The 13912-nt window shown below is 41.3% G+C and overlaps 1 protein-coding gene across 1 annotated transcript in view; it reads right to left on the bottom strand.

Annotated features, from left to right (window-relative positions):
- LOC136881860 (zinc finger protein 69 homolog) overlaps nucleotides 1–13912 on the bottom strand; it is a 187180-nt gene that overhangs the window by 120732 nt on the left and 52536 nt on the right. The window lies entirely within an intron of this gene.

The following is a 13912-nucleotide window of genomic DNA, read 5'->3' as shown; positions in this document are numbered from 1 at the left end:
AGTTCTCAGTGTTTTAGAGCGGAGGTGCGTAAACCAAACATAACCCCATTTCTCGTGAGTGAGAATGTGGACTACGTTTTTTTATAAATTACAAGATGATGTGCAATCAATTCCGTTAAGTTTTCGGTGACTAGTGGGCTTGCGTTCGGGGGATAGTGGGTTTGAGCCCCATTGTCGGCAGCTCTGAAGTCGGATTTCCGTGGTTTAACATTTGAAATTAGGCAAATGCTGTTGCTATACCCCAACAGGAGCCACGTTCTTTTCCTTTCCTTTATCGCCATAAAAAGTATCCGCCCATAATTAATATATTTTTCTCAGTTACCTGCCTGCAGAAGTTTATTTCTTTTTCAGTAGCGTATCCTGGATGAGTCTGCCCTCTGATGTGATTTTTTAAAACTATATTCCCCCAATTCCAATGTATCATCCAAGAGTTGGATCATACAGAACGCAACTTACGTCTGGGCAAGAACGGCCTGAAGCCCAATACCCTCGCGCCGAAGCCTAATCGTCTCTTGGATGAAATTATATTGCCTTAGAAGGTATTTCTGGAGATCGTGATAATCAAGAGACTTCTCTGGTGATACTTTAGAACTGTGACTTTGAGTTCTTGGGTTGGGTTCATTCTTCACGATTGGAGTGTGCGTTTACTGCGAGTTGCACAATATTTATTATCGTACGCATGTGTTCTGTAATACAATTCATTAATTTCCTCCCAACTGCTGAGACAAGGGTTCTATTCATTTCCTTTTCTTACATTTCTTCCGCTAAAATGTCTGAAAGAAATCATCAGTCCCCACCGTTAGAGGAAGATGATTTATGGATCATCATAAACGAAATGTTGATATTTAGTGTGGGCGATAGTGATCTTAGTGAAGGCAATTCTGCCGCAGGGGAATTCGTGACAGGAATGTACATGGAATAAGTACTGCAGCCTGGAATGTACAGAGTTCGGGCCCAGCTAATGCGAAAATTTTGCAGTCAAGAGATAACACGTGATCGATTCTTGTTCAAGTAGCGATCATGACAGTGACGGTGGTGACGATAATAGTGATAACAGTCCAATCAGTGTAACTTCTTCGTCAACCTGGACCTAAAGTGGACAAGGAAGGCCCCACTTTGACCCAAAATTCCATCATGATACAAAAAGGTCGAGAGTTTAGGGAAAACAAAACCGAGCGAAATATTTGATTTTTTCATCACGAATTATGCCAGAACATACAAAAAGTACCCAGAAGAAAATCGCATATAAAACTCAGTTTAGTAGGAAAAAACGAAGGGGTAGAAGTCAAGACCGTGTCCGTACAAATAGGGACGAAATAAAGATTCTTATGGGCATATTGTTGCCACGAGGGATTGTACAGAAAACTAAATAAGGTCATTACATTTCTTGCAATTGCTGGTTGACTACCAACTCCTATTTCCTATGAGCGGGTGAAACGGAGGTCATTTTATCTTGCCAGGCTGAGTGGCTCAGACGGTTGAGGCGCTGGCCGGCCTCAGACCCCAACTTGGCATGTTCGAACCTGGCTCAGTCCGGTGGTATTTCAAGGTGCTCGAATACATCAACCCCGTATCAGTAGATTTACTGGCACGGAATATAAGTTCTTGACTAAATTCCAGCACCTCAGCGTCTACGAAAAGCACAAAATTAGTTAGTGAAACGTAAAGCCATTATTAATATTATTAGATATTCCTCCACATCTTTTCACATTTATCTGACAATGAGGCGTATAATGAACAAATTCCTCCCAAAGTATAAAAGATAGAGCCAGTACATGACCACGTGGTATAAAAATTTTTGGAAGCTTTTACCACTGGTGGCATCGTCTCAGTTGATGAGAACTCCTTGTTACGGAAAGGGTGCCTAGGGTGGAAAGTTTACATACCAAGAAAACCATCGCGTTCCAGAATCGAATCACACGAATTATGTGAAACCGAGGAGGGTATGTAACACGATCTGCTTCCGTGTGTATCATAATGAACAGCTGTAAAGGAAAAAACACAGTGAAGACTACAAATACTGTACATATTACCTATATTTTAGTGTAATGTAATCAGTTGGTGACAATTAAAAATTGTAGGTATATAAAACGGGTACCTCGGAAGCTCTAACCAACATAACAGTTCGTTTCGTATCATTTATTCCACTTAAATGTTTAAGTACATGGAAACCTCGTAAATCTAATATTCACATGCAGAGAAATTTTTTCAGGAGATTTTCAGTAAACAGCATAAAATATGTATGTACACGTTACTGTATAAACGAAAACAAGAGCTCTGTCATTAGGAAGAAACGAACTCCGTATCACAGTATGAAAGCACTTAGTACGTTCGTCCACAAAGAATTCAAAAATTAAAATAGTACAGTTTCTCACCAATTACATTCAATATAATGAAGTAAACATTTCCTAGTGGTCCTTCTATTGTTCATTTTAGTCTAAGATTGCTTTTATACTGTACGTACCGGTTCACTTCCAGGTGGGGAGAGCTTTCCCTGATTGAAGAAAATGTTTAACTACTAGCTCAAAAAAATGATTTTAGGACCCGTCAAGATGACAGCTGTCAAAACACGAGCACGTGGCCTTGTTTGTAAACAATAATTCGTGGCCGTGACGACGTGAGCACGTGACCGTGACGTCATCGGGGTCAATGACCTTGCAAGGGGACAATGACCTCGTGAGACAATTCCGACGTAGCTCCCATTTTAAAACCCGTGTTGCTCTATTACTGTCAAGTGCATTCATATGGAAAACTTCGAACCAAATGGTAGGCCTAATAGCGTCGTGGCTGCAGGATTTGCCACCGATACTGCAGCAGGCCACAGAGTCGGTCTAACAGATCTCATGTGGACTCATACCGTTGTGTGCATTAATAATTTGACACCAAATTTATGTTGGGAAGATTTTATACCCATGGAAGGTGGTGATCCAATTCGAGTGCCACACAACTTCCGAAGTTAAAACTATTGATGCCTATTCTACCTTTATCCCTTTCAGCCAACGTAGCTTACTAGAACGATAAGTAACTCAGTCCCTAAGAGATCGAGGAAATCGTGACCAAGAGTTATGATTGAGAGACGAAAATGATTTTAAGTGATGGTGCAAGAATGATGTAAGATTTAAGTAATAGTTCTCAGTGTTTTAGAGCGGAGGTGCGTAAACCAAACATAACCCCATTTCTCGTGAGTGAGAATGTGGACTACGTTTTTTTATAAATTACAAGATGATGTGCAATCAATTCCGTTAAGTTTTCGGTGACTAGTGGGCTTGCGTTCGGGGGATAGTGGGTTTGAGCCCCATTGTCGGCAGCTCTGAAGTCGGATTTCCGTGGTTTAACATTTGAAATTAGGCAAATGCTGTTGCTATACCCCAACAGGAGCCACGTTCTTTTCCTTTCCTTTATCGCCATAAAAAGTATCCGCCCATAATTAATATATTTTTCTCAGTTACCTGCCTGCAGAAGTTTATTTCTTTTTCAGTAGCGTATCCTGGATGAGTCTGCCCTCTGATGTGATTTTTTAAAACTATATTCCCCCAATTCCAATGTATCATCCAAGAGTTGGATCATACAGAACGCAACTTACGTCTGGGCAAGAACGGCCTGAAGCCCAATACCCTCGCGCCGAAGCCTAATCGTCTCTTGGATGAAATTATATTGCCTTAGAAGGTATTTCTGGAGATCGTGATAATCAAGAGACTTCTCTGGTGATACTTTAGAACTGTGACTTTGAGTTCTTGGGTTGGGTTCATTCTTCACGATTGGAGTGTGCGTTTACTGCGAGTTGCACAATATTTATTATCGTACGCATGTGTTCTGTAATACAATTCATTAATTTCCTCCCAACTGCTGAGACAAGGGTTCTATTCATTTCCTTTTCTTACATTTCTTCCGCTAAAATGTCTGAAAGAAATCATCAGTCCCCACCGTTAGAGGAAGATGATTTATGGATCATCATAAACGAAATGTTGATATTTAGTGTGGGCGATAGTGATCTTAGTGAAGGCAATTCTGCCGCAGGGGAATTCGTGACAGGAATGTACATGGAATAAGTACTGCAGCCTGGAATGTACAGAGTTCGGGCCCAGCTAATGCGAAAATTTTGCAGTCAAGAGATAACACGTGATCGATTCTTGTTCAAGTAGCGATCATGACAGTGACGGTGGTGACGATAATAGTGATAACAGTCCAATCAGTGTAACTTCTTCGTCAACCTGGACCTAAAGTGGACAAGGAAGGCCCCACTTTGACCCAAAATTCCATCATGATACAAAAAGGTCGAGAGTTTAGGGAAAACAAAACCGAGCGAAATATTTGATTTTTTCATCACGAATTATGCCAGAACATACAAAAAGTACCCAGAAGAAAATCGCATATAAAACTCAGTTTAGTAGGAAAAAACGAAGGGGTAGAAGTCAAGACCGTGTCCGTACAAATAGGGACGAAATAAAGATTCTTATGGGCATATTGTTGCCACGAGGGATTGTACAGAAAACTAAATAAGGTCATTACATTTCTTGCAATTGCTGGTTGACTACCAACTCCTATTTCCTATGAGCGGGTGAAACGGAGGTCATTTTATCTTGCCAGGCTGAGTGGCTCAGACGGTTGAGGCGCTGGCCGGCCTCAGACCCCAACTTGGCATGTTCGAACCTGGCTCAGTCCGGTGGTATTTCAAGGTGCTCGAATACATCAACCCCGTATCAGTAGATTTACTGGCACGGAATATAAGTTCTTGACTAAATTCCAGCACCTCAGCGTCTACGAAAAGCACAAAATTAGTTAGTGAAACGTAAAGCCATTATTAATATTATTAGATATTCCTCCACATCTTTTCACATTTATCTGACAATGAGGCGTATAATGAACAAATTCCTCCCAAAGTATAAAAGATAGAGCCAGTACATGACCACGTGGTATAAAAATTTTTGGAAGCTTTTACCACTGGTGGCATCGTCTCAGTTGATGAGAACTCCTTGTTACGGAAAGGGTGCCTAGGGTGGAAAGTTTACATACCAAGAAAACCATCGCGTTCCAGAATCGAATCACACGAATTATGTGAAACCGAGGAGGGTATGTAACACGATCTGCTTCCGTGTGTATCATAATGAACAGCTGTAAAGGAAAAAACACAGTGAAGACTACAAATACTGTACATATTACCTATATTTTAGTGTAATGTAATCAGTTGGTGACAATTAAAAATTGTAGGTATATAAAACGGGTACCTCGGAAGCTCTAACCAACATAACAGTTCGTTTCGTATCATTTATTCCACTTAAATGTTTAAGTACATGGAAACCTCGTAAATCTAATATTCACATGCAGAGACATTTTTTCAGGAGATTTTCAGTAAACAGCATAAAATATGTATGTACACGTTACTGTATAAACGAAAACAAGAGCTCTGTCATTAGGAAGAAACGAACTCCGTATCACAGTATGAAAGCACTTAGTACGTTCGTCCACAAAGAATTCAAAAATTAAAATAGTACAGTTTCTCACCAATTACATTCAATATAATGAAGTAAACATTTCCTAGTGGTCCTTCTATTGTTCATTTTAGTCTAAGATTGCTTTTATACTGTACGTACCGGTTCACTTCCAGGTGGGGAGAGCTTTCCCTGATTGAAGAAAATGTTTAACTACTAGCTCAAAAAAATGATTTTAGGACCCGTCAAGATGACAGCTGTCAAAACACGAGCACGTGGCCTTGTTTGTAAACAATAATTCGTGGCCGTGACGACGTGAGCACGTGACCGTGACGTCATCGGGGTCAATGACCTTGCAAGGGGACAATGACCTCGTGAGACAATTCCGACGTAGCTCCCATTTTAAAACCCGTGTTGCTCTATTACTGTCAAGTGCATTCATATGGAAAACTTCGAACCAAATGGTAGGCCTAATAGCGTCGTGGCTGCAGGATTTGCCACCGATACTGCAGCAGGCCACAGAGTCGGTCTAACAGATCTCATGTGGACTCATACCGTTGTGTGCATTAATAATTTGACACCAAATTTATGTTGGGAAGATTTTATACCCATGGAAGGTGGTGATCCAATTCGAGTGCCACACAACTTCCGAAGTTAAAACTATTGATGCCTATTCTACCTTTATCCCTTTCAGCCAACGTAGCTTACTAGAACGATAAGTAACTCAGTCCCTAAGAGATCGAGGAAATCGTGACCAAGAGTTATGATTGAGAGACGAAAATGATTTTAAGTGATGGTGCAAGAATGATGTAAGATTTAAGTAATAGTTCTCAGTGTTTTAGAGCGGAGGTGCGTAAACCAAACATAACCCCATTTCTCGTGAGTGAGAATGTGGACTACGTTTTTTTATAAATTACAAGATGATGTGCAATCAATTCCGTTAAGTTTTCGGTGACTAGTGGGCTTGCGTTCGGGGGATAGTGGGTTTGAGCCCCATTGTCGGCAGCTCTGAAGTCGGATTTCCGTGGTTTAACATTTGAAATTAGGCAAATGCTGTTGCTATACCCCAACAGGAGCCACGTTCTTTTCCTTTCCTTTATCGCCATAAAAAGTATCCGCCCATAATTAATATATTTTTCTCAGTTACCTGCCTGCAGAAGTTTATTTCTTTTTCAGTAGCGTATCCTGGATGAGTCTGCCCTCTGATGTGATTTTTTAAAACTATATTCCCCCAATTCCAATGTATCATCCAAGAGTTGGATCATACAGAACGCAACTTACGTCTGGGCAAGAACGGCCTGAAGCCCAATACCCTCGCGCCGAAGCCTAATCGTCTCTTGGATGAAATTATATTGCCTTAGAAGGTATTTCTGGAGATCGTGATAATCAAGAGACTTCTCTGGTGATACTTTAGAACTGTGACTTTGAGTTCTTGGGTTGGGTTCATTCTTCACGATTGGAGTGTGCGTTTACTGCGAGTTGCACAATATTTATTATCGTACGCATGTGTTCTGTAATACAATTCATTAATTTCCTCCCAACTGCTGAGACAAGGGTTCTATTCATTTCCTTTTCTTACATTTCTTCCGCTAAAATGTCTGAAAGAAATCATCAGTCCCCACCGTTAGAGGAAGATGATTTATGGATCATCATAAACGAAATGTTGATATTTAGTGTGGGCGATAGTGATCTTAGTGAAGGCAATTCTGCCGCAGGGGAATTCGTGACAGGAATGTACATGGAATAAGTACTGCAGCCTGGAATGTACAGAGTTCGGGCCCAGCTAATGCGAAAATTTTGCAGTCAAGAGATAACACGTGATCGATTCTTGTTCAAGTAGCGATCATGACAGTGACGGTGGTGACGATAATAGTGATAACAGTCCAATCAGTGTAACTTCTTCGTCAACCTGGACCTAAAGTGGACAAGGAAGGCCCCACTTTGACCCAAAATTCCATCATGATACAAAAAGGTCGAGAGTTTAGGGAAAACAAAACCGAGCGAAATATTTGATTTTTTCATCACGAATTATGCCAGAACATACAAAAAGTACCCAGAAGAAAATCGCATATAAAACTCAGTTTAGTAGGAAAAAACGAAGGGGTAGAAGTCAAGACCGTGTCCGTACAAATAGGGACGAAATAAAGATTCTTATGGGCATATTGTTGCCACGAGGGATTGTACAGAAAACTAAATAAGGTCATTACATTTCTTGCAATTGCTGGTTGACTACCAACTCCTATTTCCTATGAGCGGGTGAAACGGAGGTCATTTTATCTTGCCAGGCTGAGTGGCTCAGACGGTTGAGGCGCTGGCCGGCCTCAGACCCCAACTTGGCATGTTCGAACCTGGCTCAGTCCGGTGGTATTTCAAGGTGCTCGAATACATCAACCCCGTATCAGTAGATTTACTGGCACGGAATATAAGTTCTTGACTAAATTCCAGCACCTCAGCGTCTACGAAAAGCACAAAATTAGTTAGTGAAACGTAAAGCCATTATTAATATTATTAGATATTCCTCCACATCTTTTCACATTTATCTGACAATGAGGCGTATAATGAACAAATTCCTCCCAAAGTATAAAAGATAGAGCCAGTACATGACCACGTGGTATAAAAATTTTTGGAAGCTTTTACCACTGGTGGCATCGTCTCAGTTGATGAGAACTCCTTGTTACGGAAAGGGTGCCTAGGGTGGAAAGTTTACATACCAAGAAAACCATCGCGTTCCAGAATCGAATCACACGAATTATGTGAAACCGAGGAGGGTATGTAACACGATCTGCTTCCGTGTGTATCATAATGAACAGCTGTAAAGGAAAAAACACAGTGAAGACTACAAATACTGTACATATTACCTATATTTTAGTGTAATGTAATCAGTTGGTGACAATTAAAAATTGTAGGTATATAAAACGGGTACCTCGGAAGCTCTAACCAACATAACAGTTCGTTTCGTATCATTTATTCCACTTAAATGTTTAAGTACATGGAAACCTCGTAAATCTAATATTCACATGCAGAGAAATTTTTTCAGGAGATTTTCAGTAAACAGCATAAAATATGTATGTACACGTTACTGTATAAACGAAAACAAGAGCTCTGTCATTAGGAAGAAACGAACTCCGTATCACAGTATGAAAGCACTTAGTACGTTCGTCCACAAAGAATTCAAAAATTAAAATAGTACAGTTTCTCACCAATTACATTCAATATAATGAAGTAAACATTTCCTAGTGGTCCTTCTATTGTTCATTTTAGTCTAAGATTGCTTTTATACTGTACGTACCGGTTCACTTCCAGGTGGGGAGAGCTTTCCCTGATTGAAGAAAATGTTTAACTACTAGCTCAAAAAAATGATTTTAGGACCCGTCAAGATGACAGCTGTCAAAACACGAGCACGTGGCCTTGTTTGTAAACAATAATTCGTGGCCGTGACGACGTGAGCACGTGACCGTGACGTCATCGGGGTCAATGACCTTGCAAGGGGACAATGACCTCGTGAGACAATTCCGACGTAGCTCCCATTTTAAAACCCGTGTTGCTCTATTACTGTCAAGTGCATTCATATGGAAAACTTCGAACCAAATGGTAGGCCTAATAGCGTCGTGGCTGCAGGATTTGCCACCGATACTGCAGCAGGCCACAGAGTCGGTCTAACAGATCTCATGTGGACTCATACCGTTGTGTGCATTAATAATTTGACACCAAATTTATGTTGGGAAGATTTTATACCCATGGAAGGTGGTGATCCAATTCGAGTGCCACACAACTTCCGAAGTTAAAACTATTGATGCCTATTCTACCTTTATCCCTTTCAGCCAACGTAGCTTACTAGAACGATAAGTAACTCAGTCCCTAAGAGATCGAGGAAATCGTGACCAAGAGTTATGATTGAGAGACGAAAATGATTTTAAGTGATGGTGCAAGAATGATGTAAGATTTAAGTAATAGTTCTCAGTGTTTTAGAGCGGAGGTGCGTAAACCAAACATAACCCCATTTCTCGTGAGTGAGAATGTGGACTACGTTTTTTTATAAATTACAAGATGATGTGCAATCAATTCCGTTAAGTTTTCGGTGACTAGTGGGCTTGCGTTCGGGGGATAGTGGGTTTGAGCCCCATTGTCGGCAGCTCTGAAGTCGGATTTCCGTGGTTTAACATTTGAAATTAGGCAAATGCTGTTGCTATACCCCAACAGGAGCCACGTTCTTTTCCTTTCCTTTATCGCCATAAAAAGTATCCGCCCATAATTAATATATTTTTCTCAGTTACCTGCCTGCAGAAGTTTATTTCTTTTTCAGTAGCGTATCCTGGATGAGTCTGCCCTCTGATGTGATTTTTTAAAACTATATTCCCCCAATTCCAATGTATCATCCAAGAGTTGGATCATACAGAACGCAACTTACGTCTGGGCAAGAACGGCCTGAAGCCCAATACCCTCGCGCCGAAGCCTAATCGTCTCTTGGATGAAATTATATTGCCTTAGAAGGTATTTCTGGAGATCGTGATAATCAAGAGACTTCTCTGGTGATACTTTAGAACTGTGACTTTGAGTTCTTGGGTTGGGTTCATTCTTCACGATTGGAGTGTGCGTTTACTGCGAGTTGCACAATATTTATTATCGTACGCATGTGTTCTGTAATACAATTCATTAATTTCCTCCCAACTGCTGAGACAAGGGTTCTATTCATTTCCTTTTCTTACATTTCTTCCGCTAAAATGTCTGAAAGAAATCATCAGTCCCCACCGTTAGAGGAAGATGATTTATGGATCATCATAAACGAAATGTTGATATTTAGTGTGGGCGATAGTGATCTTAGTGAAGGCAATTCTGCCGCAGGGGAATTCGTGACAGGAATGTACATGGAATAAGTACTGCAGCCTGGAATGTACAGAGTTCGGGCCCAGCTAATGCGAAAATTTTGCAGTCAAGAGATAACACGTGATCGATTCTTGTTCAAGTAGCGATCATGACAGTGACGGTGGTGACGATAATAGTGATAACAGTCCAATCAGTGTAACTTCTTCGTCAACCTGGACCTAAAGTGGACAAGGAAGGCCCCACTTTGACCCAAAATTCCATCATGATACAAAAAGGTCGAGAGTTTAGGGAAAACAAAACCGAGCGAAATATTTGATTTTTTCATCACGAATTATGCCAGAACATACAAAAAGTACCCAGAAGAAAATCGCATATAAAACTCAGTTTAGTAGGAAAAAACGAAGGGGTAGAAGTCAAGACCGTGTCCGTACAAATAGGGACGAAATAAAGATTCTTATGGGCATATTGTTGCCACGAGGGATTGTACAGAAAACTAAATAAGGTCATTACATTTCTTGCAATTGCTGGTTGACTACCAACTCCTATTTCCTATGAGCGGGTGAAACGGAGGTCATTTTATCTTGCCAGGCTGAGTGGCTCAGACGGTTGAGGCGCTGGCCGGCCTCAGACCCCAACTTGGCATGTTCGAACCTGGCTCAGTCCGGTGGTATTTCAAGGTGCTCGAATACATCAACCCCGTATCAGTAGATTTACTGGCACGGAATATAAGTTCTTGATTAAATTCCAGCACCTCAGCGTCTACGAAAAGCACAAAATTAGTTAGTGAAACGTAAAGCCATTATTAATATTATTAGATATTCCTCCACATCTTTTCACATTTATCTGACAATGAGGCGTATAATGAACAAATTCCTCCCAAAGTATAAAAGATAGAGCCAGTACATGACCACGTGGTATAAAAATTTTTGGAAGCTTTTACCACTGGTGGCATCGTCTCAGTTGATGAGAACTCCTTGTTACGGAAAGGGTGCCTAGGGTGGAAAGTTTACATACCAAGAAAACCATCGCGTTCCAGAATCGAATCACACGAATTATGTGAAACCGAGGAGGGTATGTAACACGATCTGCTTCCGTGTGTATCATAATGAACAGCTGTAAAGGAAAAAACACAGTGAAGACTACAAATACTGTACATATTACCTATATTTTAGTGTAATGTAATCAGTTGGTGACAATTAAAAATTGTAGGTATATAAAACGGGTACCTCGGAAGCTCTAACCAACATAACAGTTCGTTTCGTATCATTTATTCCACTTAAATGTTTAAGTACATGGAAACCTCGTAAATCTAATATTCACATGCAGAGAAATTTTTTCAGGAGATTTTCAGTAAACAGCATAAAATATGTATGTACACGTTACTGTATAAACGAAAACAAGAGCTCTGTCATTAGGAAGAAACGAACTCCGTATCACAGTATGAAAGCACTTAGTACGTTCGTCCACAAAGAATTCAAAAATTAAAATAGTACAGTTTCTCACCAATTACATTCAATATAATGAAGTAAACATTTCCTAGTGGTCCTTCTATTGTTCATTTTAGTCTAAGATTGCTTTTATACTGTACGTACCGGTTCACTTCCAGGTGGGGAGAGCTTTCCCTGATTGAAGAAAATGTTTAACTACTAGCTCAAAAAAATGATTTTAGGACCCGTCAAGATGACAGCTGTCAAAACACGAGCACGTGGCCTTGTTTGTAAACAATAATTCGTGGCCGTGACGACGTGAGCACGTGACCGTGACGTCATCGGGGTCAATGACCTTGCAAGGGGACAATGACCTCGTGAGACAATTCCGACGTAGCTCCCATTTTAAAACCCGTGTTGCTCTATTACTGTCAAGTGCATTCATATGGAAAACTTCGAACCAAATGGTAGGCCTAATAGCGTCGTGGCTGCAGGATTTGCCACCGATACTGCAGCAGGCCACAGAGTCGGTCTAACAGATCTCATGTGGACTCATACCGTTGTGTGCATTAATAATTTGACACCAAATTTATGTTGGGAAGATTTTATACCCATGGAAGGTGGTGATCCAATTCGAGTGCCACACAACTTCCGAAGTTAAAACTATTGATGCCTATTCTACCTTTATCCCTTTCAGCCAACGTAGTTTTCTAGAACGATAAGTAACTCAGACCCTAAGAGATCCAGGAAATCGTGACCAACGTTGTGACTTCTCGCCCGTGTGAGTCCACATGTGAAATCTTAAATGGACTTCCTAGCTGCACGACTTCCCAAGGACATTAGAGCGATGTGACTTCTCTCCTGTGTGAGTCCGCATGTGACGTGTCAGATGGACTTTGAAGCTGAAGGATTTACCATAGATATTGCAGCAATATGGCTTCTCGCCTGTGTGAGTGCGCATGTGATCTCTTAAATGGATTTTCTGGCTGAAGGATTTGCGACAGACATGGTAGCATTATGGCTTATCGCCCGTTTGAGTCTGCATTTGACAAATCAGATCGACTTTGAGGCTGAAGGATTTACCTCACATATTGCAACAATATGGCTTCCCGCCTATGTGAGTCCGCATGTGATCTCTGAAATAGATTTTCTGGCTGAAGGATTTGCCACAGACATTGCAGGATTGTGCCTTATCGCCCGTGGGATTCCGCATGTGACGATTCAGATTAACTTTGGGGCTGAACGATTTACTACAGACATTCCACCAGTGTGGCTTCTCGCCTGTGTGAGTCCGCATGTGGAGTCTTAAATGGACTTTTTAGATGAAGGATTTGACACGGACATTACAGCAATGCGGCTTCTCGTCCGTGTGAGTCCGCATGTGAATTATTAAACGGACTTTCGCGCTGGAGGATTCGCCATAGGCACAGCATCATTGTGGCTAACACCCGTGTGATAGCGCATGTGGCGATTCACATTGATTTTGAGGCTAAAGGATTTTCCACAGATATTGCACGAAAATGGCTTCTCGCCTGTGTGAGTCCGTATGTGATCGCTTAAATTGTTTTTCATGCTGAAAGATTTACCACAGAGATTGCAGGAAAATGACTTCTCGCCTGTGTGAGTCCGCATGTGATAACTTAAATGGTTTTTCTGGCTGAAGACTTTGCCACAGACATTGCACCAATGCGGCTTCCCACCTGTGTGAGTGCGCATATGATCTCTCAAACAGATTTTCTGGCTGAAGGATTTTCCACAGACATCGCAACGATGCGGCTTTTGGCCCGTGTGAGTCCGCATATGTTGTGTCAGGGTACCTTTGAGGCTGAACGATTTACTACAGACATTGCACAAGTGTGGCTTCTCGCCTGTGTGAGTCCTCATGTGATATCCTAAATGGTTTTTCTGGCTGAAGGATTTACCACAGACATCGCAGAAATACGGCTTTTGGCCCGTGTGATTCCGCATATGACGCGTCAGAGTAACTTTGAGGCTGTACGATTTACTACAGACATTGCACAACTGTGGCTTCTCGCCTGTGTGAGTCCGCATGTGATCTCCTAAATGGTTTTTCTGGCTGAAGGATTTACCACAGACATCGCAGCAATGCGGCTTTTGGCCCGTGTGATTCCGCATATGACGCGTCAGAGTACCTTTGAGGCTGTACGATTTACTACAGACATTGCAAAAGTGTGGCTTCTCGCCTGTGTGAGTCCGCATGTGGAGTATTAA

This window comes from Anabrus simplex, chromosome 10 (assembly GCF_040414725.1).
Source record: "Anabrus simplex isolate iqAnaSimp1 chromosome 10, ASM4041472v1, whole genome shotgun sequence".
Taxonomy (NCBI): Eukaryota; Metazoa; Arthropoda; class Insecta; order Orthoptera; family Tettigoniidae; genus Anabrus; species Anabrus simplex.
This window is presented reverse-complemented; position numbering and strand designations above follow the sequence as displayed.